The sequence below is a fragment of the Chiloscyllium plagiosum genome, chromosome 26, assembly GCF_004010195.1.
Source record: "Chiloscyllium plagiosum isolate BGI_BamShark_2017 chromosome 26, ASM401019v2, whole genome shotgun sequence".
Classification (NCBI taxonomy): Eukaryota; Metazoa; Chordata; class Chondrichthyes; order Orectolobiformes; family Hemiscylliidae; genus Chiloscyllium; species Chiloscyllium plagiosum.
Window position 1 is genome coordinate 44,580,247 of NC_057735.1, and position 9,044 is coordinate 44,589,290.

Sequence of the window (9,044 nt, forward strand, 5' to 3'; positions counted from 1 at the left end):
GTGCTCTTCCAGCACCACTAATCCAGAATATGGACAGGCTGGGGCAGTTTTCCCAGGAGCGTCGGAGGCTGAGGGGTGACCTTGTAGAGGTTTCTAAAATCATGAGGGGCATGGATGGGATAAATAGACAAAGTCTTTTCCCTGGGGTCAGGGCATCCAGAACTAGAGGGCATAGATTTATGGTGAGAGGGGAAAGATATAAAAGAGACCTAAGGGACAATTTTTTCACACAGAGGGCGGTACGTGTATGGAATGAGCTGCCAGAGGAAGTGGTGGAGGCTGGTACAATTGCAACATTTAAGAGGCATTTGGATGGGTATATGAATAGGAAGGGTTTGGAGGGATATGGGCCGGGTGCTGGCAGGTGGGACTAGATTGGGTTGGGATATCTGGTCGGCATGGATGGGTTGGACCGAAGGGTCTGTTTCCATGCTGTTCATCTCTATGACTCTATGATTCTATGACCAGAAAAAAGAAAGAGACATAGTTCAGGTACAGGCAGCTAGGGTCAAGGGAATCCTTATAGGTATACAGGGAATGCAGGGGTTGACTGAAAAAGGAAATCAGGAGGGCGAATAGGCGAAAGGGGTAGCCTTGGCTGAACCAAAGTCCTGACCAGATATATCCAAGAACACTGCAAGAAGCTAGAGAAGAAATTGTGGGGGCCCTGGCTGATATTTTTGCATCATCATTAGCCACAGGTGAGGTCTCAGAAGACTGGAGGGTAGTGAATGTTGTGACATTACTCAAGAAGGACTGGGAATTATAGACCACTAAGCCTAACATCTGTGGTAGGTAAGTTACTTGAGAAGATTCTGAAAGATAAAATATACATACATTTGGAAAGACAGGGTTTGATTAGGAGTGGTCAGCATGACTTTGTGAGTGGGAGATCATGCCTCACCAATTTATTAGAGTTCTTTGATGAAGTGACCAGGATGGTTGACTAGGGCAGGGCAGTAGACATGGTCCACGTGGATTTCACTTAGGCCTTTGACAAGGTTCCACATGGTAGGCTGTCTGGAAGATTAGATCTCATGGAATCCATGAGCTGGCAAATTGGATACAAAATTGGCTTAATGTTAGGAAGCAGAGGGTACTAGCGGAAGGATGCTTGTCAGACTGAATGCCTCTGACTAGTGGAGTGCCTCAGGGGTCAGTGCTGGACTCATTACTGTTTGTTATCAATATCAATAATTTAGATGCCAATGTATTCGGCCTGATTAGTAAATTTGCAGATGACACTAAAATAGGTAGTATCGTGGCCAGTGAGGAAGGTTATCAGAAATTCAGCAGGACCTTGATCAGCTGGGAAAGTGGACCAAGAAATGGCAAATGGAGTTTAATATAGATAAGTGTAAGGTCTTGCATTTTATAAAGTCAGATCAAGATAGGAGTTTCATGGTGAATGGTAGGGCCTTAAGGAGTGTAGCAGAACAGAGGGACCTTGGAGTTCAGGTGCACAATTCTTTGAAAGTGGAGTCACAGGTAGACAGTGTAGTGACGAAAGCTTTCAGCATATCTTCCTTCATCAGTCAGGGCATTGAGTGAAGAAGTTGGGAAATTATGTTGCAGTTATACAGGTGAGGCTGCAAAACGTATTGTGTTCTGTTTTGGGCAACTTGCTTTGAGAAGGAAGTTATTAAACTGGAAAGAATGCAGAAGAAATTTACAAGAATGTTTCCTGGACTCAAGGGTCTGAGTTATAAGGAGAGGTTGGACAAACTAGGACATTTTTCTTTAGAGCGTACGAGACTGAGGGGGGGGATCTTAAAGAGGTGTATAAGATAATGAGAGGCATGGATACGATGAATGCGCTCAGTCTTTTTCCCAGGGTTGGGGAATCAAGGATTAGAGGATATCAGTTTAAGGTTAGAGGGGAAAGAATAAAAGGGAACCTGAGGGGCAACCTTTTTTTACACAGAGGGTGGTACACCAGTGGAATGAGCTGCCAGCAGAAGTGGTTGAGGCGGGTACATTAACAACATTTAAAAGGCATTAGGACAAATACATGGATAGGAAAGGATTAGAAGGATATGGGCCAAGTGCAGGGAAATGGGGTTAGCGTGGACAGGCATTTTGGTCAGTATGGACTGGTTTGAGCCAAAGGGCCTGTCTCCACGCTATAGGACTTTATGACACTACGACATCCATGACTCCCTCTCTAGTCACATGTGAGGTGCCAGAGGACTGGAGGATTGCTAACATTATCCCATTATTTAAAAAAAAGGAGTTTGACATCTATGGTTGGGAAGTTATTAGAAAGACTTCTGAGGAACAGAATATACCTGCACTTGGAAAGGCATGGATTAGTGAGGGATAACATGGATATTCGAAGGAAAATTAATGTTTGATAAATTTGATCATGTGTTTGGAGGTAACCAAAGTATTGGTGAGCATTATGCATTTGATGTGGCCTACATGAACATTACAAAGGTCTTTGATAAGGTTCCTCATGGCAGTCTGCTCTAGAAATTGAGAGCCCATGGAACACAGGGCACTTTATATTGGCACATTGGAACCAAAATTGGGCTAAGAGGCATGAAACAGAGGATGTTTGCCTAGTGATGTTTCTGTGACTGGAAATCTACTTGCAGTGGGGTTCAATGGTGTACAGTCCTCAGGTCGTTACTGTTTGTGGTGTACATTAATGATTTGAAGTTAAATGTAGGGGTGGGGTATGGTCAAGAAATTCATAGATCACAAAAAAAATAGTTCAGATAAATAGTGAGGCAGATTGCTATATACTGCAGGAGAATATCGATAGACTGGACAGGTGGGCAGAGCAGTGACAAATGGAATTCAACCTGGAATAATGTACATCGAAAGCAGTAACGAGGCAAAGAATTACACAATAAAAGGTAGGGAATCTGAAAATATTGAAGATTTGAGGGACCTTGGTACATATATTCACAGACCCCTAAAGGTTGTACAGTAGGTAGATAAGGTGGATGAGAAGGTATATGGGATACTAGTCCTTACTGGCTGCTACGTGGGGTACAAAAGTTGGGAGGTTATGCTGGAACTGTGTAAAATGCTGGTTAGATCACAACTGGAGAACTGCACGTAGTGCTGGTCACCACTATACTGCAATAATGTGATTGCACAATGATGTGAGGGTTAGAGGAGATTTACCAGGATGCCACCCAGGCTGGAGAGTCTGAGCGAAAAGGAAAGATTGGACAGTCTGAGGTTGCTTTTTCTTGGAACAGCAAAGGTCGAGAGGGCAAACTGATAGAAGTGTATCAGCAGGAATAGGAAGATACTTTCTCAATTAGTGGAGGGGTTAATAACCAGAGGGCAGAGATTTCAAAAAGGTGAAGAGTAGAGTCATTTTCATCCAGTCTGAAAGACTCGCTGATTCAGAGATGGTGGAACATTTAAGTAGAATTTAGAAATTCACTTGCATTGCCATGGTCTCGAGGACTATGGGCCAAGAGCTGAAAAAATGATACTAGTGTAGTCAGATCCTTGTGGACCTGAATGGACATGATAGATTGAACTGCCCCTATATGGCTGTAGTGCACATGAACCAACGAGTGTCTTGAAATCAGACCTGGTGAAACCATCTCAATGACCTTGCATTCTTTGCTGTGAAGTGGAACTTGTTTCAGTTCCCAGAACTAACACACTCATGCTAATGAGGTCAAAAGTCATCATACAAAAAAAAACACTCGTATTGTTGGGCTAGAGTTTCCATTGCATCTTTGAACTTTGCTGTCTTTAAAAGCCCCTGCAAAACAGCTCTGTTAACAGTCAGGCTGCTTCTAGTCAGAGTCATAGCATGAATGAATCTTAAGAGAAGGATTAAACCCATAGGGCACCCACTGTCGTGAAGAGCTCTCCAAGTCGTTGGAACTTGAGAGGAGTGAGCAAGATGATGAAACCTGACCCTGGGCCATAGGAAGTCCCTGTAGGGTAATGTAATAGTCCCTCAGTGGCAGACGATAAGGCTCTCTGTATTGATATGCTCAATGTCCAAAGACAGTATTCTGATCTCTACATTCCTCTAAGTCTAGCCTCTATTTCACTGCTCATTTCCTTTGCTCCACTATTTGCTTTCAGTTGTCTGGGCCTTAAAGTCTTGAATTCCTCCTTTGACCTCTTCCACCACTTGACTACAACCAGCTTCTCCTTGACACCTAGCTCTTTGATCAGCTATTGCTTACCTGTCTCTTTACGCAGCTCATCATTAAATATTGTTTGATCATATTCCTGTGAAACAGCTTGAGCTGATTTGTTACATTAGAGATGCTCTATAAATGCAAGTTAATGTTGTAGTAAAATTCCAATTCAATGTCTATAAGATCAATACAACATCATGGCATGGAGTTCAACTCTGCTCAGATGTCATCATCTCACCCAATAAATCACCATCTTGCTTAGGGCAAGTACATGTCAAAATGGAACATTGTTCATTTTGTGGTGCTCTATCATAAAGTCATAGAGTCATACAGCACAGAAACAGGCCCTTCGGTCCAACCAGTCCATGCCGACCATAATCCCAAACCAAACTAGTCCTGGCTGTCTGTGCTTGGCCCATATCCCTCCAAACATTTCTTATTCATGTACTTATTCACATGCCTTTTAAACGTTGTAATGGGACCCATATTCATCACTTCCTCTGGAAGTTCATTCCACACACGAACCACTTGCTATGTAAAAATACTGGCCCTCATGTCTTTCTTAAACCTTTCTCCTCTCACCTTCGACATGGTCTGGAACTATTATTTGATTGGTCATCAAAATTCCTTCACATGCCATAAATTTGAATTTTGGAAGGCAGATGGTCAGGAAGGGGCTAAAATTTCAGGTAAAAGCAAAATACTGCCAATGCTGGAAATCTGACACAAAAAACTGAAACCCATCTGGTCTGGCAGAATCTGTGGAGAGAGGAAAAACAGAGTTAGCATTTCAAGTCCAATGTGAGCTTCTTCTCCAGAACTAGAAGGGGTTGGAAAATTGTGTTTCTCATGGTGCAAATAGACTGGAAGGAGGTGAAGCAAGTGGAACAGATTGTACAGGTGCCCAGAATCAAAGACTTGCTAATAGTGAGGAAGGAAGACAGAGATGTAAAAAAAAATGTATTTGAAGATGTGAAAAGGGGAAGATGGGCCCACTCTGTTGAGAACGAAGTCAACTACATACAACCGAAATTGTGTGTATGTGTGTGTGTATGTGTATATGTGTGTGTGTGTGTGTATATATGTATGTGTGTGTGTGTATATGTGTGTGTGTATATGTGTGTGTGTGTATATGTGTGTGTGTATATGTGTACAAACAGATTTCTCGTCTAAAATGCTGTAATGGGTGCAAATAAGTGTGTGTATATGTGTGTGTGTGTGTGTGTGTGTGAGTGTGTTGGACAGGCCTAAGACACACGCTACCATGGAAATTAGGTGGTTTATTGAAATGGCAGCAAATAGAAGGTCGGAATCATTCCAATGAACTGAGTGGAGATGTTCTGCAAAGTGGTCACCTTGTCTGCATTTGATCTTACCAATGTAGAGGAGACTGCATTGTGTGCAGTATTTACAACATCAGGAACAGGGAAACAATTCCAAGCCAAATTTATTCCAGTTCTTTTAAATTTTAAATGCATAATTCATTTCACGGACAACTTCATCTGATGTCCTGACCAAACATTATCTCTCAGCAGACACTTAGAAAAGATATTCCATCGAATTCAGCACTGCCTTCCTAACCTGCAATCTTCTTCCCGACCTCTCCGCCCCCACCCCAGTCTGACCTATCACCCTCACCTTGACCTCTTTCCACCTATTACATTTCCGACGCCCCTCCCCCAAGTCCCTCCTCCCTGCTGGACAAACTTTCCTCATTCCTGAAGAAGGGCTTATGCCCGAAACGTCGATTCTCCTGTTCCCTGGATGCTGCCTGACCTGCTGCGCTTTTCCAGCAACACATTTTCAACTTAGAAAAGATAGGTGTGGAGTGATTGTGATGAGGTCGGTTAGAGAGGTCGGCGCATTACTATGGGGAGCAAAACTGTTTGTCACAAGCAAAGGGTTGCGACCTGATGCTGGCTGAACTCCAGCTGGGTCATCAAAAGGTTTTCAAAATGAAGATGTTGGCAAGACATTATGTCTGGGAGAAACTGAGGACTGCAGATGCTGGAGGTCAGAGTTGAAGAGTGGGGTGCTGGAAAAGCACAGCTGGTCAGGCAGTATCCAAGGAGCAGGAGAATTGATATTTCGGGCATAAAATCTTCATCAAGAATGAGGCTTGTGGGCCAAGAGGGCTGAGAGATTACTGGGAAACAGCCAATAGCTTCACTCGATTCCAAACTGAGCAGGTTCCTACTTGACGATTGGATCACCCCTCACACAACTACAGGGATACCTCCAGCAGAGTTGCTAATGGGGGAGAAGACTCCCCACCAGGTTACATTTGATCTTCCCAGGGTGAAACAGTATCAGGAGTGCCAATGTTGGACACAAGACTCCATTAAGCAAGAGAGACAGTTTACATCAGGGGACCAAGTTTGGTGTAGGAACCAAGGGAATGGTCCTGCATGGGTAAAAGACATGGTCAACATGAGTTCAGGTCCAGTGGCATATAAGGTGACATAGGTGCAACAGTCCTGAACAAGCACATGGATCATATGAAAGCCATAAACCCCAAAAATGGTGGGGGAGCAAAATGTGCCCGGCTCCTCAACAGCCTTTCTGACTGGTCTGGAGCCTATGGATACCTCCTCCCAGTCAAGCTTTGAAGATACTTTGATATGGTGGATGTCACCACCTTTGCTACCTGAAGCAGAGAATGAATTTCTTCCAAGGTGCTCTGGGGGCAAGAGGCAAGCTACTGTGCGTTACATGGCACATGTATCCAAGGCAGAGTCAGAGGAACCTGAGCCGGTACTAAAACGCCTCAGGAAAGAAAACAAAAGAAAAAGAACCAGCCCATGTCCTCGTGCTCAGAGAGAGAGGAATGTAATGCTTGTAACAAGGTCAGCAGGTAGATCTCATAGGATATGAGTTCCCTGATTGGGGCTGTTAATCAGGTCCAATCGGGGAGCCCTGGCTGACAGATATAAGCAGGAGGGTCAGAAGTTCTGTTCACCCTGAGAGTTGGCTCTGAGGGAGCTGGATCAGTGTCAAGAACTCTTCACACGTAAATACAGGGTGAGTTGGTGACGCGGTACCAGCCTCTCTGGAGTCATTCCAAGGTGGACATTTAATGGCCCTGTCTGGGTTGCCAGTCCAATGGTACAACCATTTGGCGACAGTAACCATGTGACCATTTGTAACACCATATCCTTGAAGTATTCATTTTAATCTTGATTTCCAGCATACGATCACTAGCCAGTCTTTAACAGAGATGAGAGGTTATACTATTGTGAATATGTATTTACCTAAATGTCAGCATCTCTTAAAGCCAACTCTAGAGAAGTATTGATTCCTATCATGAACACACATTGAACACAAACTTGGACATACATTGAACTCAATGTCTTCACAGGACATTTGGCATCCTCCACTTTCTAAAAACCTTTTTGATATCCTTCCAATCAATCATCATTCCAATAAGAAAAATGTACCCTTCACATCAGATCTAGTAGTAGCTGTTACATCATGGGCATGTCATTTTCATCCCAAGGATAGTTTAGCTTAACTTCCTCCGCAGTGTCTCAGTATGAATAGAATGCAGTGTGGATAAACAAAGTACAGCTGGGTATCGTCATTCAATGCCAAACTTTCCCTTCTTCTACATTTCTCAATCAAGTGTTGAAAATACAGAGTTTTTTTTCAGATTGTAAATATACGTAAAAATGAAATGCCACATCAGAATGTGGATTCTTTAGAAAAAAACTTTTTCAGTGTTAATATAGTTAATGTCTGTACTGCAAAATGGAACATGTTCTGTTTCAGGATACCAAATAGTTGCATGAAATATCACTTCAGTGATGGTCAGATATAGATCAAAGTTCCCTTGACTCTGTCCAAACATTGCTCTTTAGCACAGCACACCCTAGTGCTCTACTTTTTACACTAAACCTTCTGAGACTGCTAGTCTAGCATTGAATGAGGAAATCCATGAGATCATCCCCAGACTTATTTCAATATCTTATGGTGTCCTTCATGAAGACAGTGAAGAGAGAAGTGGTTTGGGAGACTAATTTAAAATGGAGAAAGAACAGCATGTGACCAAATATTTATTCCAGGGGAAGATATTTCAATTATGTCAAGGTTTGATCTGCATTCGAATATTGGAGATCAGGTAAAATATTTTAATCCAAAATCTTATTCTTTTCCAAAATTTTCACCTTCTTTTCCCGAAAGGAATAGCTCAGACTGAGGTTCAGTTTATAAATGATGAAAGCCTTACCAGATCCCATGGAATGTCAGTGACTATTCCTCATCCACAAGGCTGGATAGTTGGTTTTGGTAATTAACTGTGGGATGGGACTATAGACAAGGAGAATAGATTGCAGTGGTCCAAGAACCCAGCTTCCCAAGGGCAGTTACAGGTAACCCACAACCCATCCCTGTGTTTGATTCCAGGAGAGAGGAATGGGATGCAAATCTTCTCAATTTGTATGGAGACAAGTACAGAGCAGGTTAGCGTGGTTGTGTAATAGAAGGATAGCATAATGTCAGTCATGGTAGCAAGCATGCATACATAACCACTGCATGTGTCACAAGTGGTTTACTTTTGAGAATACCAGTTGGCTTACTTCATCAAAATCACAGAGGCCCTACAGTTCAGGAGGCACATCAAGTCCACACTGAGCATTTGAACACGGTCCCACCCTATCACACTGCATTTCCCGTGCCTAATCTATCCAACCCACACATCCCTGGACACTACCTGCAATTTAGCACGGCTAATCTACCCAATCTGCACATCTTTGGATTGTGGGAGGAAACCGACACTGACATAGGGAGAACATGCAAACTCCAGACAAACAGTCACCCAAGGGTGGAATTGAACATGGATCCCTGGTGCTGTGAAGTAGTAGTGCTAGCCACTGAGCTACCGTGTCATCCAGAGCAATCACTGCCTTTTCTCAATCATTAGCT